This window comes from Gopherus evgoodei, chromosome 7 (assembly GCF_007399415.2).
Source record: "Gopherus evgoodei ecotype Sinaloan lineage chromosome 7, rGopEvg1_v1.p, whole genome shotgun sequence".
NCBI lineage: Eukaryota > Metazoa > Chordata > Testudines > Testudinidae > Gopherus > Gopherus evgoodei.
Window position 1 is genome coordinate 97,052,078 of NC_044328.1, and position 16,009 is coordinate 97,068,086.

The window sequence follows — 16,009 nt, forward strand, 5'->3', positions numbered from 1 at the left end:
CGACCCTATTGGTGCAAGGGCTGTAGGACTCCTGTGCCATCAGCAGGCACCTGGGAGAGTCCTCATCCCAGCAGGGAGCCTGCAGAAGAGCCGTGACTGTGGGGGTACCCCCTACTGCAAACCTCCAAGCACGGGGTTCTGGGATCTCTGGCCGAGTTGTAGGGGGAGGCGCTCGAACTGGGACCCCCTTGACTACGGACTGGCAGGGGGGGCTGCTGGCAGGGCGCCTCAACTTAGAGCGCTCTTCGCTGCCCCTGCTCCTCCTCCACCTTCACCGGCACTGAGTGACCTTCTGGGGTTGCAACAAAGACCGTTTCCACCCCAGGTGTTTGGGGAAGGCTGTGGGTTGGAGAAGTTTTGGATTAAATGATCTATGTTCCATCCCCATCCATCTCTGTCTCTCTATCCAGCCATTTGTCTGCTTTATATAGCTGTCCATCGCCCTGTGTCTAGCACCTTCTAGGTAAAATCAATAGCTGTAGGAAAGTCCCTAGTAGGCTTCGTGGAATCTCTGGCATTCTCCGTTTTGGGGGCAAAACTTCTGTTAGTTAATGATGTGTGGAGGCAGGAACAGCTGTCTTCTCTTCTGTGGTATACTGACTCCACCTAAGGGATTGTCCATACTAGGGGTTGGCAACCTTTCAGAAGTGGTGTGCCCAGTCTTCATTTATTCACTCTAATTTAAGGTTTTGCGTGCCAGTAATACATTTTAACACTTTTAGAAGGTCTCTTTCTACAAGTCTATGATATATAACTAAACTATTGTATAGAAAGTAAATAATGTTTTTTAAATGTTTGAGAAGCTTCATTTAAAATTAAATTAAAATGCAGAGCCCCCTGGTCCGGTGGCCAGGACCTGGGCAGTGTGAGTGCCACTGAAAATCAGCTCGCGTGCCACGTTCAGCACGCGTGCCATAGGTTGCCTACCCCTGGTCCATACAGAGGTCTTTGTAAATCTAAATAAATAGATTCATAGATTCTAGGGTCAGAAGGGACCAATATGATCATCTAGTCCGACCCCCTGCACAAAGCAGGCCACAGAACCCTACCCATCCACTTCTATAACAAATCCCTAACCTATGCCTGAGTTATTGAAGTCTTCAAATTGTGGTTTGAAGACCTCAAGCTGCAGAGAATCCACCAGCAAGTGACCCATGCCCCACACTGCAGGGGAAGGCGAAAAACCTCCAGGGCCTCTGCCAATCTGCCCTGGAGGAAAATTCCCTCCCGACCCCAAATATGGCGATCAGCTAAACCCTGAGCATGTGGGCAAGACTCACCAGCCAGCACTCAGAAAAGAATTCTCTGCAGTAACTCAGATCCCATCCCATCCAACATCCCATCACCAACCACTGGGCATACTTATCTGGCGATAATCAAAGATCAATTGCCAAAATTAGGCTCTCCCATCATACCATCCCTTCCATAAACTTATCAAGCTTAATCTTAAAGCCAGATATGTCTTTTGCCCCCACTACTCCCCTTGGAAGGCTGTTCCAGGACTTTACTCCTCTAATGGTTAGAAACCTTCGTCTAATTTCAAGTCTAAACTTCCTAGTGTCCAGTTTATTCCCATTCGTTCTTGTATCTACATTGGTACTAATCTTAAATAATTCCTCTCCCTCCCTAATATTAATCCCTCTGATATATTTATAAAGAGCAAGCATATCCCCCCTCAGCCTTCTTTTGGCTAGACTAAACAAGCCAAGCTCTTTGAGTCTCCTTTCATATGATGAATGGCAGGAACTTCTCTGGAATAGTGTGCTCATTTCTGATCATCCTCATCCCTGAAGAGAGCAGAAACGGAAAATGTCTAAAGAATGAAAATGAAACAGTAATTATTAGGGATGTGGAGAAATTTCTGTAGGGGCATTTAGAGAGGAGATGAATAAGAAGGCCAGGTCTACACTACAGACCTATATCAGCATAATTATGTCGCTCAGGGCTATGTGAAAAATCCACACCATCCTACCCCCTGGTGTAGACAGCACTAGGTCAATAGGAAAGCTTCCCCCTTCGACATAGCTACTGCCTCTCAGGGAAGTGGAATAACTATGCCCACTTCTCCCATTAGCGTACTAGCATCTTCACTAAAGAGTGAAGACAAGCCCAAAGTGAACGGCTAGAGGTATAGACAGTAATTAATGGGACAGATAAGATTCTTTAACCTTTGTGTGTGATCCAAAGACAGGAAGTTGCCTTATGAAATTAAAAGGCAACACATTTATAAGGTATACAAAGGGAAATTTTTTAAAATGCAATGTATAGTTAACCTAAGGAACTCCATGCTACATTATATTAGTGATGTGGCCTAGTGGATAGAACACTGGCCTGGCTCTTGAGCAACCTGGGTTTTATTCCTGGCTGTTCCACTGGCCGGTGTGGGTTACCTTGGGTAAGCCACTTTCCTTCTCTGTGCCTCAGTTCCTGTAGCTGTAAAATGGGGATAGTGATGCTGACCTCCTTTGAAATGTGCTTTGAGGACTACTGATGAAAAGTGCTAAGTATTATCGTAAGAAAGATATACTTGTATTAATAAGAGCATAGGTGGTTTTATTAGGATCAACATCCAAAAAGGAGATAAAGGGCCTGGCTACACTTGCAGATGTAGAGTGCTGTGAGTTAAACCAGTCTTCGGAGAATGCAGTAGGGAAAGCGCTGCAGTCCGTCCACACTGACAGCTGCAAGCATGGTCACATTTGCGGCACTTGCAGCAGCATTGGGAGCAGTGCATCATGGGCAGCTATCCCACAGAGCACTTCTTCCCATTCTGGTGCTGTGGCTTGTGGCAGGGCCGGCTTTAGGCCGATTCCCCCATTCCCCCTGAATCAGGCCCCACGCCTAAAAGGGCTGCAAGCCCCGTGGCCCCGCTACCCCTGCCGGAGCATGGCAACCCTGAGGCCCCGCGATCCAGGCCAGAGCGCGGCAAGTCCCGCAGCCCCGTGACCCCAGCTGAAGCGCGGCGAATCCTGCGGTCCTGATCCCCCGGCTGGCGGTTGGCAACCCCCGTAGCCCCGCTACCCCAGCTGGAGCGTGGCAAGCCCCACAGCTCCGCTATCCTGGATGGAGCCCGGTGAGTCCCGTGGCCCTGATCCCCCAGCCAGAGCACGGCGAGTCCCGCGACCCCAGCCAGAGCACGGTGAGTCCCATGGCCCCGATCCCCCGGCCAGAGTGCAGCAACCCCTATGGCCCCGCTATCCCGGCCAGAGTGCAAGGAGTCCCGCGGCCCCACGACCCCAGCCGGAGCACAGCGAGTCCCATGGCCCCGCAACCCCAGCCGGAGCGCGGTGAGTCCCACCGCCCCAATCCCCCGGCTAGAGCACGATGAGTCCCGCAGCCCTGGCCAGAGCGTGGCAATCAACGCGGCCCCGCGATCCCGGCCGGAGCGCCACAAGTCCCGTGGCCCCAATCCCCGGCCAGAGCACGGCGAGTCCTGCGACCACAGTCCAGAGCGTGGTGAGTCCTGTGGCCCCGATCCGCTGGCCAGAGTGCAGCAACCCCTACAGCCCCACTATCCCGGCCGGAGTGCGGGGAGTTCCGTGGCCCCACGACTCCAGCCGGAGCATGGCGAGTCCCGTGGCCCCGCAACGCCAGCCGGAGCGCGGTGATTTCCGTGGCCCCAATCCCCCTGCTGGAGTGCGGCAATCCACGCAGCCCCGCGATCCCGGCTGGAGTGAGGCAAGTCCCACGGCCCCAATCCCCCGGCCAGACCACGGCAAGTCCCACGGCCCTGTTCCCCCGGCCGGAGCACGGCAAGTCCTGTGGCCCTGATCCCCGGGCCAGAACACGGCAAGTCCTGCAACCCCACTTCCCCCGGCCGGAGCATGGCAATCCAAAGTGCCACCGAAGACTCGGCGTGCCGCCCGGTGAGTACAAGCTGCACAAATCACCCCCCACTTGTTAAAGCCGGCCCTGCTTGTGGAAAGAGGGTGGGGCATTCTGGGTCCTGTCCCAACGCCCCATGATGCTTTGGTTCGCATCCCAGCAATCCCCGTGCTTCCATCCACATTTGGCACGATCTTTCAACTTTTTTTGTACTCAGTGCCAGCTTTAGGCACCAGCATTCCAAGCATGTGCTTCGGGTGGCACTCTTTAAGGACCTGCAATTCATTCTTTTTTTTTTGCTTCAGCAGTGGCAAAAAACCTGGAGGCGGCCCCTGTTTGTACTGCACTCTCTGTCTTCACTTTCGGTCTGCGGCAGTGGAGCCTGAACTGCTGAGGAATATGCTGACTAGTCTCGCCAGCACGTCACGTTTGGCAGTCAAGTTACTCCTTAAGATCCAAACTGACTGTGAGGACTCCAACAATGATATAGACTCGAGTAACGTGTACGACACATGATTGCTTTGCCATTCACGGACATGCTTACCACCGTGGAATGCCACTTTTGGGCTTGGGAAACAAGCACTGAGTGGTGGGATCACATCGTCCTGCAAGTCTGGGATGATGAGCAGTGGCTGCAGAACTTTTGGATGAGAAAAGTCACTTTCATGGAACTGTGTGAGGAGCTCGCCCTTATCCTCAGGCACAAGGACACAAGATGGAAAGCTGCCCGCACGGTGGAGAAGTGGGTGACTATTACAGTCTGGAAGCTGGCAACTCCAGACAGCTACCGGTTGGGCGCTAACCAGTTTGGAGTGAGAAAGTCGACTGTTGGAATCATGTTGATGCAAGTTTGCAGGGCCATTAATCGCATCCTGCTCAGAAGAACTGTGACTCTAGGTAACGTGCATAACATTGTTGCTGGCTTTGCACAAATGGGTTTCCCTAACTGTGGAGAGTCGATAGATGGTTGCATATTCCAATTCTGGCACCAGCCCACCTAGCCTCCGAGTATGTTAATCAGAAGGGGTATTTTTCTATGGTTCTCCAGGCACTTGTGGATCACCATGGACGTTTCAATGACATTAACGCAGGCTGGCCTGGAAAGATGCATCTTTCAGAACACTGGCCTGTTCAGGATGCTGCAAGATAGGACTTTTTTCCCAGACCAGAAGATCATTGTAGGGGAAGTTGAAATGCCCACTGTGATCCTAGGAGACCCCACTTACCCTTTATCGCCATGGTTCATGAAACCCTACACAAGGAGCCTTGACAGCAGTAAGGAGCGGTTCAACAACAGGTTGAGCCGGTGCAGAATGACTGTGGAGTGTGCTTTTGGCCATTTAAAGGCTGCTGGCACTGTCTGTATGAGAAGCTGGACCTGGCTAATGACAGCATCCCCGCGGTTATATCCGCGTACTGTACCCTCCATCACATTTGTGAAGGGAAGGGTGAAAGATTCACTCAGGCTTGGATCTCGGAGATTCCACACCTGCATGCTGAATTTGAACAGCCAGAGAGCAGGGCTATTAGAGGGCCCCCCCAGCACAGGGCTGCAAGGATTAGGGATGCCTTGAGGGAGCAATCTGATGTAATGTTTGGTGCCCAGCATGGGAGTGAAGTGCAATGGTTCCAATGTTAGTAGGAATCTGTGTTTGCTACGCTGACTTGCAATGCCTGTTGCTTTCCTGGGCTAAGGTATCTTTTACTTTATGCAATAATAAAGAATATTTTCAAAGCCAAACAATCCATTTATTGAAAAGAAAATTCATTTATTGAAAAGCATTATTGCTTGGGAAACAGAAAGGGCAAGAAAGTGGGGTGGGGAATGGTACAATCACAGATTTGTATATGTCCTGTTATCATACTTAGCCTTCCTGTCTGGACTGCTGTGCAGTGAGTGTTACACTTCAGGATGGCTATAATCCGTGGTGATGGGGGATGAGTGCAGTGGGTAAGGGTCATAGTTTTCAGGGCTGGGTGGTGAAGCTACAGGTGTTAGAGGCAGCTGGTGGCAATAAGAACCTGGATGTTGGGGAAAGTGGGTTGGAGGTGACATGGAGGCACAAGGGAAAGAGTAAGGACAGCAGGGGAGGAGCAGGGGGTGGGGGCGGTAGTGCTCCACCTGTATGGCTACGAGCACCTGGATTGAGTCCGCTTGGCGCTCCACGATGCTTTGCTACTGGAGCTCTGCACTTTTGTGCTGGTGCTACTCATTCTACTGATGGATCCTCCTTTCACTCTCCCTCCACTCCTGTGCTTTTAGATTCTCGTTAAGGACAGGGGCAGCTCTAGCTTTTTTGCCACCCCACGCACGGCAGGCAGGCTACCTTCAGCGGCTTGCCTGCAGGAGGTCCCTGATCCCACGGATTCGGCATATCTGCTGCCGAATTGCCATCGAATCCGTGGGACTGGCGGACCTTCCGAAGGCAAGCCACCGAAGGCTGCCTGACTGCCGCCCTCGCTGGGACCAGCCAGGTGCCCCCCACGGCTTGCCGCCCCAGGCGCATGCTTGGAGCGCTGGTGCCTGGAGCAGCTGCTGGTTAAGGAACTACTGCATTACTTCTTGCAGCAGGTCTTCTTTGCTTCTACATGGCCTCTTCCTAATTCTTTGGTGTCTTTCGGCCAGTGATAACATGGACAGCTGAGATCTCAAGGTTGCATCTGTAAAGGCAAAATGCAACACTTAACAGAGGCAGCATTGTTCACACCAGACAAAGCAATGATTCCCCTGTACTTAAGGGCAAGCACAGTCTACACAATAGCATCATTTGCCCATCACAAAGCAAGCAGACATAACCCATGAGCACCCCAAAATGGTGAGTAAGCACAGGGTCAAGGGGGATTGATTGTTTCATGGCCGGACTGTCCTCTTGAGTTTCTGTGCCTTAGGGAGAGCCAACAGCTGCAGGAGGCCCCTATACTGAACACTGTCCCCACATTTTCCACAGGAGTTTGTCCTGGAAGATATCTTGCTGCTGAGGGTGACCTGGGAAGCAAGGGAGGGTCTTCTACTACAATGCAGCTTCTGCCCTGCCCATATGCAGCTTGCCTGTGTATAGCAATGGTCCCCCCACCCCTAACAGCACAGTGGTGCAGGCATGTTAGCCTGACTGGGACAAGGACCACAGTGGCTCTCCCGAGTAACCTGTGCAGGCACATTGCCCAAGTTCTGGATGAGACCTTTGAGGAGATCCCTGAGGCCGATTACTGCGATGTGAGAGAGCATATCAGTGCCCTATTCCGCACCTAGGCATGCACACAGTCCTAACCCTCCTTGCTCCAAGAGCCCACACCGAATAACTTCTTCCCAAAATAAAAGACACTTAGTGGGCACCTCCTCTGGAGCTTGTCCTTCTCCAAGCACCGGCCGCCATGACTGGCTATCTTCCTCCTGGCTTGAGAACAGCTCCTGGCTGCATGCATCTAGGGATGCCGGCGTCCCTAGGTGTCTTCCTCCTCCTTAGCACCCTCACTGCTGCTTTCCTCCTCCTCCTCTTCCCTTGTTGAACTGGGCTCTGAAGTGTCTATGGTGGTACTTGGAGTGGATGTGGGGTAGCCCCCAGTACTGTGTCCTGCTCTTTGTAGAAACGGCAGGTTGCGGGGGCAGCACTGGAGGAGCAGTTGTTTGCCTTGCAGGCTTTGCGGTAGGCATTCCGAAGCTCCTTCACTTTAACCCTGCACTGCAGTGCGTTTCCATCATGTCCCTCAATATCTGCCTGAAGGTATCGTAATTCCTAGAGCTGGAGCACAGGTGGGACTGGACAGCTTCTTTCCCCCAAATACTGATGAGGTCCAGCACCTCGCCATTGCTCCATACTGGGGATCGCTGGCACATGGAGGCATGGTCACCTGGAAAGATTCGCTGAGAGCACTCCACACCTGTCTGTGCAAACAGAAAGGGGATTTTCAAAATTCCCAGAGAATTTAAAGAGAGGGTCTAATGGTTGGTCACCTGAGGGCAGGGCAGTAGAGTTCAAAGTGATTAACAGAGTGGCTAGAACAGGCATTGTGGGACACTTCTGGAGGCTGATCAGAGCTCATCAACAGACCAGGGTATCCACACTGGCGCTGCGGCTCTTCAGCAGGGGTGCATCAAACGTTATTCCACTCACTGAGGTGGATTACCAGAAGCGCTCTAGCTGTGGAGTCAGAGTGCTCTACGTGCCTTGCCAGTGTCGACACGTCATGAGTTAGAGCGCACGGGATGCTTTAATGCGCTCTAACACGCAAGTGTAGCCATGCCCAAAGTCTCTTATTTCAGGACAGAGAGCAGACATGAAGGCTAGTCAACACTACAGAGCCTATGTTGGGATAGCTATGCCAGTGCGGACGCAGCCTACGCTGACAGAAGCAGTTTTTCCATTGGTGTAGTAGGACCCTCACCCCCAATGATGTTAGCTATGGCAGCAGAATCCCTCTGTTCTCAACACAGCTGCACCTATACTAGCGGTATTGTCAGCATAGCTGTGTCAGCTTGGCTGGGGGCTGTTCACATCCTGACAGACATACCTCTGCCCAATATAAGTTTTAAGTATAGACCAGATCAAAGTGACAGGGACTGGAAAGAAATCACTCTTTTGCTTTTTAGTGCACAGTCATCCGTGGGATTTTTACATCTTTCTCTAAAGCTACTGAGGTCTGGTGGAGAGAGCAAGGTGAACTAAACAGACCCAGTGTGGCCATTGCTACATATGCTGGGAGGTGGGGAAGCCCAAACAGTGTGTTTGAGGAATTTACAAGCTTCCTGAAAAGACTAGTGCAGCAGTTCTCAAACTGTGGGTCACAACCCCAAAATGGGTCATGAGTTTGTTTTAATTGGGGTCACCAGGGCCGGCATTAGACTTGCTAGGGCTCAGGGCAGAAAGCTCAAGCCCTGCTGCCTGGGGCTGAAGCTGAAGCTCGAGCAACCTAGCTTCAAGCAGTCCTAGGAAATCGCCCTGCTTGCCACCCACTAATGCCGGCCCTGATTCTAGAGTAACACAGGGCACAGAGGCATGTAGTAGTTTTGTTGTCAGAAGGGGGTCGTAGTGCAATGAAGTTTGAGAAACACTGGACTAATGTTATTAATTCAATGTTACAGTTCAGCAGCCAAGGGTTCATTCAGATTGTAACCTCCATGGGGTAGGGACAGTCTCTATGTTACCCTATTAAGTACCGGGGGTCACCCCATTCGTAGTTGCGTAGGCCAAGCTCATTGCACACACCAGGGGCTTCTTGCACCCCTCCATTCCCCCACAAGCTCCCTTTGTGACACCTTAATATATCCGTCAATTGCAAGAATCCTGTGCATCTCATCCATTTTTCCCCCGCCAAGGGTTCTGCATGCTCTCCATTCGCTCCTCCTCCCATAGCAGGGTCCCCCATTTTTCCCTCTCATGTACGGGGTTCTCAGTGTGCCCCTTTTCCTCCTATTCCAACCTTTCCCTCCATGTCAGGGACTCTGTGTTCACCTTCTCCCATACCAGGCTCCCCCAATCTCCCCGTCACCACTCTCAGGGCTTCTGTGGACCAGGATCCTATTGTACTAGACACTGTGCAAACACAGAACAAAGAGACAGTCCCTACCCCAAAGAGCTTGCAATCTAAATAATAAGTCTGTATAGCAGCTAGGGCTCCAGGTGCTACCTCAGACAAGATCATAATCAGAACTCAACAATCAGAACATTCCAAAAGTGAAGGATCTGCCATGACATGAACTCATCTGTGTTGCACTAAAATAGAATTTTCTATTCCAGTTCTCCTTGTTAAATGAAGTAATATGTTACTACTGAATGCCATAAATCAAATGCCAAAGAGGAAATCCTCAATGGGATGAGGCTTTCACCCAGCAAGTGGACAACTTCATATTGCAGGAAAGCGTATCTCTTTTTAAATGTTCAGACTTTTGGATCCCTTTGTTTTGTTTTGCCATACTACTGCTAGGGTGACCAGATGTCCCGATTTAGTAGGGACAGTCCCAATTTTTGGGTCTTTTTCTTATATAGGCTCCTATTACCCCCCAGCCCCGTCCCAATTTTTCACATTTGCCGTCTGGTCACCCTACTTACTGCATTGGCACTATTGCATTGCATGTCACTATTATTATGGTAGGGTCGCTTAAATAATAGAAAGGCAATTAGCACATAGATTGCAGTGACAGATGTCAAACACAATCCCCACCCCCCAAGTTTTGTACATAGCTGCAGGTCCCTAAATCATTTCTTAGTTCAAAGAGATTAATCACCAATTCCATGAATGAGTAATGTGCAGTAGTAACAATAGCACAATATAGTCTCTAAACACAGGAACTCCCAGACTGGATCAGAACTGAGGCCCATTTAGTGCAGTATCCATGACAGTGGCCTGTATCATGTGCTTTAGAGGAAGATGCAAGAATCCTGCAGTAGCAGATGTGGGATAATCTGTCTCCCAACACTAGGTCTCCTGGTCTCTAATAGTTCTAGATTGGCTTAAACACATAACCAGGAGGTTTAATATCACTGCCAGATTTTTTGTTGTTGTCTTTAATTGGAACTCTTGTTATCCATACAAGTATCCAATCCTTTTTTGGATCTTGCTAAATTCATGGCCTCTGTGACTTTCTGTGTCAGTTAACCCCACAAACTAATGATGTGTTGTGTGTTTTTATCAGTTTTGACTTTGCCACCTTCAAATATAGTTTGCATCAGAAAAAACATTCTCACAAGGTCAGAAGCTGTAGATTCACCTCACCCTTCTTTCTCCCCGACAGAGCTATGGTTTACATCCAAGAATGTCTTTGCATCAGCAGAAGGATGCTAAAAGCTTGGCAGGATAAATTGCTGTAACTGTTTGGGAGAAGTCCTCCACTATTCATAAGGCTATGCATCACCCTTTGTAAGGTGTGAGCCAAACAATAGCTGCCGGTACTGCAAGAAGCAGACTGTTCTGAGAAAAAAACAAACTCTCCTTGGGACCAGAAGCATCTCGCATTGAGTTCAGTCTGTTTTGTATGGGAATTAAGGCCTCTTCAATTCTGAATAAGAGTGTCAACACAGGGGTTTAATAATGTGCTTTAATTTATCAGATTACTTTCCTGCGTGTCCCCATGTAGACAAGCACTAAGCGCTTACACCACACTCAGCTCTGCAGTACCTTAGCAACTAACAAAGCATTAGTGTTACAGCACAAAGATCCATGCTTGGTCCAGTGAACTCCCTGCTGCCCTACAAAACAGGAGAATTTTCATCTCAAGCGCTTTCTCCTCTGGAAGCTGGGCTGCCAAAGAAATGCAAGTTGTTCCTTTCCTAGGCCACAAACCTGTGAAGGCACCTGTGTAGAGCACTCTTCATTGCCTTCAAGGATCCTTTGGCATGACTGGGGTCCTCGTGGTCCTTTACTGCTTTGAATTAATGAAAGAGAAATCGAAATCACATGCTTGGTCATTACATTGATTGCTTTAGGAAAAACACTGACTATATAGTCCCTGAAATCCAGTCACCAGGTAGCGATCAAAGCAGCAGACAATGTGGGCACCACAGTGGTCCTCAACCATGATGACTATGTTAGTGAGGCCAACTGACAACTCTCCAACACCACCTACTATAAAGAACTCAACTCCCCACACTATCATTCACCCAGGAATGTAAGGATATAATCAAACCCTTCCCCAAACAACTTCAAAAGAAGCTCTACAACCTCATCTCCCACAAACCTACCCCAGGGACCTTCTACATGCTTCACAAGATACACAAAAAAGGGAACCCAAGCAGACCCATCATATCTGGCCATAGCATTCTTACTAAAGGAATATTAGGACTCACAGAAACCATCCTCAAACCACTCCCCATACAAAGGGCCAGTTTCCTCCAGACACAAATGACTTCTTCCAGAAACTCCACAACATTAACCACCTTCCTCAGAACACTATTCTTGCCACTACAGATGTTATCTCTTTGTACATCGACAACCCTCACAATGACAGCATCACTGCCCACCTCAAATATCTACAAGATAATGGACGACACTCAGATATCCACCCCAAACACATCACCAAACTCATCCATTTCATCCTCACCCATAACAACTTTACGTTCAGCAACAAACACTTTGTCCAAACCATAGAAACAGCCATGGGTACTTCTTCATGGGACACCTTGAGGAAAAATTTTTGGATAAATGAAATACAAAGCCAATGGTATACATTAATAATATTTTCAGCCTCTGGACAGACGACCTAAGCTCCCTCATAGATTTCCACCATCATCTACCAAACTCTCTCTAGAACAGTGGTTCTCAAAGCCAGTCCACTGCTTGTTCAGGGAAAGCCCCTGGCAGGCTGGGCCAGTTTGTTTACCTGCCACATCCGCAGATTAGGCCAATCACGGGCCGAGGGATGTGCTGGCCACCCTTCCCGCAGCCCCCATTTGCCTGGAGTGACGAACCATGGCCAGTGAGAGCCACAATCGGCTGAACCCGCGGACACGGCAGGTAAACAAACCAGCCCGGCCCACCAAGGGCTTTCCCTGAACAAGCAGCGAATTGGCTTTGAGAACCACTGCTGTAGAACATGCCCACACCAGCATCAACTTCCTGGACTCCATGATCAGCTTAAGCAATGAAACCTTAAAGACAACTTTTATACAAGAAACCCACAGATCACCTCAGCTACCTTCACAGTTTCAGTAACCACACCAAACACACCAAGAATTCTGTTCTCTTCAGCCAGGCGCTCACATACTACAGAGTATGCTCTGAAGAGAAAGTCTGGGATGCACACCTTAACACACTTAAAACCATCTTCTCCAGACAAGGACATTCCACCAGAGAAGTAGATTGCTTAATGGAATGGGCCACCCAAATACCCCAAGAGAACTTGCTTCAATAAGGACAAGAAAAACACCCCTCCGAGCACATAAACTAGTTATCATGTACCATCCTGCACTGAAACTCTACTGGGGATCATTAAATAATTACAATCAATACTCAATGAGGACCACATCCTGAATGATATCTTTCCTGAAACCTCTCTTCAGGCCTTCAGACAAGCCCCCAACCTCACTAGGCTCAATCTGAGAAATAAGCTCCCCAGGGACCAGGACCCACCAACTCAAAGCGCCATCAGACCCTGCCATAACAACCTGAAAACATATCTCCCCTGCTACAATGATCAATAACCCCCACAACACACCTTTCAAGATCTGTGGGTCCTACACCTGCTGGTCATAACATGTAGTGTACCTCATCCAGTGCACTAAATGCCCCAATAACAACTATGTGGGTGAAATGAGACAATCGCTATGCTCTCAGATTAACTCACACAGAAAAATGGTAAAGACAAAAACACCACATTATATGTCAGTGAACACTTTTCCCAAAACAATCACTCCATATATGATCTCTCCGTCCTCACCCTCAAAGGAAACCTGTACAACATCTTCAAAAGACAAGCCTGGTAGCTCACACTCATAACTTTGATAGACAGTAAAAATCACAGACTTTAAATAAAGACATTGGATTTATGGCTCATTACAACAGTCTATAACCCACTAATCCTCCTTTGTTCTGTGACTGCAGAGATGCTAAGTGCTCACTTCACCTTGAGTGGTCTTTTACACCAAGTTAACTCCTTATGCTACACAATCTGTTCCACTTTGTATTTAGCTGTGACACTCGGGGAGTTTGTCTTCACGCACAGCACTACAGTGGTGCAGCTGTGCCACTGTAGTGCTTTAATAAATAAATTTGTTAGTCTCTAAGGTGCCACAAGTACTTCTGTTCTTTTTGCTTTAACGAAGATGCTCCTATCATTGCGCTATCTACACGGGGAGTTAGGTCAGTGTAAGTACATTGCTCGGGGTTGTGGATTTTTCACGCCCGAGTGACAGTTATACGACTATAGTTCTGTTCCGTAGACCTGACCTGAATACTTTTCCCAGACTGAAGAAGAGCTCAAAAGCTTATCTCTTTCACCAACAGAAGTTGGTCCAAGTAAAGGATGTTACCTCACCTTGTTTCTCTAATATCCTGGGATTCTCACAGCTACAAGGACACTGCAAACAATTTATTAAAGTGTTAGTTTCAAATTATTTTTGAAACTGGGTTGGGGGGTGAGCTTGGAATTCCAAATCCCTACTCAACTGGTAGAGGTAAATCAAATACGTGTGTTTCTGATGCCAAAATATTAAGGCCCTGATCTTGCAAACATAGAAACTATTCAGTCAATTATCAGAGGTGTAGCTGTGTTAGTCTAGATCTGTAAATGCAGCATCCAATGAATTGAGTATTGACCCATGAAAGCTCACGATCCAATACGTCTGTTAGTCTATAAGGTGCCGCAGGACTCTTTGCTGCTTATTCAATCAATGTTAATGGGTCTACTCCTCAAGTGTAAAGTTAAACACAGGCCTGAATTAACCCGTTAATCCCATCAGTATTCTCATGTCTCAATTTCTTCCTTCATACAGTACTAAAAACAAGAACATTTTTTCCGTGTAACCTTATTTCTCAATATTCCAGCACATAGACTGGCAGCATCACCAACCTCAAGCACTCAAATATCATGAGGTAGGTCACCCAAAACCAGGAGATTTAAAAAAAAAAAAATGATGGGGTCTTTTTATTGGCTTTCTGTTTTTTGAGCATTTGGAGGTCATGTTCTCCAGTTTTTCTCTGCAGCCATATGGACTAGAAAAGGAGTACTTGTGGCACCCTAGAGACTAACAAATGTATTTGAGCATAAGCTTTCATGGGCTACAGCCCACTTCATCGGATGCATAGACTGGAACATATAGTAAGGAGATATACATACACATACAGAGAACATGAAAAGGTGGGAGTTGTCCTACCAACTCTGAGAGGTTAATTGATTAAGATGAGCAATTATCAGCAGGAGAAAAAAAACGTTTGTAGTGATAATGACAAGAAGGTGTGAGGATACTTAACATGGGGAAATAGATTCAATGTGTGTAATGGCTCAGCCATTCCCAGTCTCTGTTTAAACCTAAATTGGGCTAGAAATTTACTCGTTTTTAAATTAAAGCAGAGATTCTCAGGACTCCTGGAGCAGAGGCGTAAAGAACACCAACTATTGCATGAGTTGCAACATTGGGTTAGAAAATGTTTTTCCTTCTGCAAAGTGACACTATCAACTTACCTATCACATTGATGTTTTGTTGCTGTTGTTACAATCAACACCTAAGTATAGAAAGGGGAAATTTGTACACTGAAAAACGTTTGCTTTGTACATTTCATGATCATTATTTATTTTGTATTATCATAGCAGCTAGGCCCCGCAATCATGGACCAGGCCCCCATTGTCATAGGTGCTATACCAACACAGAATAGAGCAGTCTGCCACAAAGAGCTTGCAATCTAAGTATAAACCATTATTTGGGGCCCAGATAGCCTGTGTGCGTGTATACATTTACATGGGGGACGGTTACACTGGGGTGAGGTAATTGCCCCCAATACGCTGGGGTCAGAGGAGTTGCTATCCTAGGGGGAGGCGGGGTCATTTCTCCCAGCTCTTTCCTTTCAGACTCAGGCACTAAGACACAAAATGGCGACTGTATCGGCTGAAACAGAGTGCGAGGCATTTGAGAGCTGATCGGCGACCACCCAATCAAAAGCAAGCCTTGCAGTTGCTAGGCAGCTTAGAGACCTCGGCTCTTCGGGATTGGAGAGAGCTAGCCAAACAACAAATTCAGCAGCCTCCCCATACGGCTGGGCTCCAGAGGGCTCAAACACCCGCAAAAGCGATCGCTACGTACGTAGGCAGCGCGAGTGCTACACAGACTGAGGGGGAGGCTGCGCGTGCGCAGCTAGATGGTCAGATCGAAGACGCTGCATGCGGTTTTTACGGCGGCTGAGGGAAAACAATTGGAGTCTGCGCACAGCGTCAACGAGTGGGGGGGCGCGAGCGCCTTTTCGGGCCCAGGCGATGTGCGCCTGTGCAGTTGCGTGGGTTGTGGGGAGAACGCGCGTGCGCCATGCCGGATTTCGGCGGCCGTTGGGGAGCCCCGCCTGCATATTGGTGAGCCGAGGGGCTCGTTGGACGCTGCGCTTGCGCGACAGCGTGGGCGGCCTCGAGCCCGCGCTTGCGCAGTGAGCAGCCGTAGCGACGCTTGGCGGCTGCGCTTGCGCTTTGATGGGACTGGCTGCCCGCGCTTGCGCGGTGGGCTGTCTGTGCGGTGGGCGCGCTTGCGCTGTGGTGTTGCGAGGCGGC

General features: G+C 48.9%; 1 long non-coding RNA gene across 3 annotated transcripts; it reads right to left on the reverse strand.

Annotated features, from left to right (window-relative positions):
• Nucleotides 1–7,669: 7,669 nt before the first annotated feature.
• On the reverse strand, nt 7,670–15,916 carry LOC115654243. 3 transcript variants are annotated; one of them, XR_004001141.1, is made up of 4 exons: nt 15,555–15,916; nt 14,939–14,979; nt 11,104–11,182; nt 7,670–7,708 (listed from the first exon to the last, which is right to left on the reverse strand). It is a non-coding gene; the product is annotated as an uncharacterized LOC115654243 (long non-coding RNA). The 3 variants fall into 3 exon arrangements; XR_004001142.1 differs by having other exon boundaries at nt 11,104–11,185; XR_004001143.1 differs by lacking the exon at nt 7,670–7,708 and adding an exon at nt 10,818–11,009.
• Between the last annotated feature and the right edge of the window lie 93 nt (nt 15,917–16,009).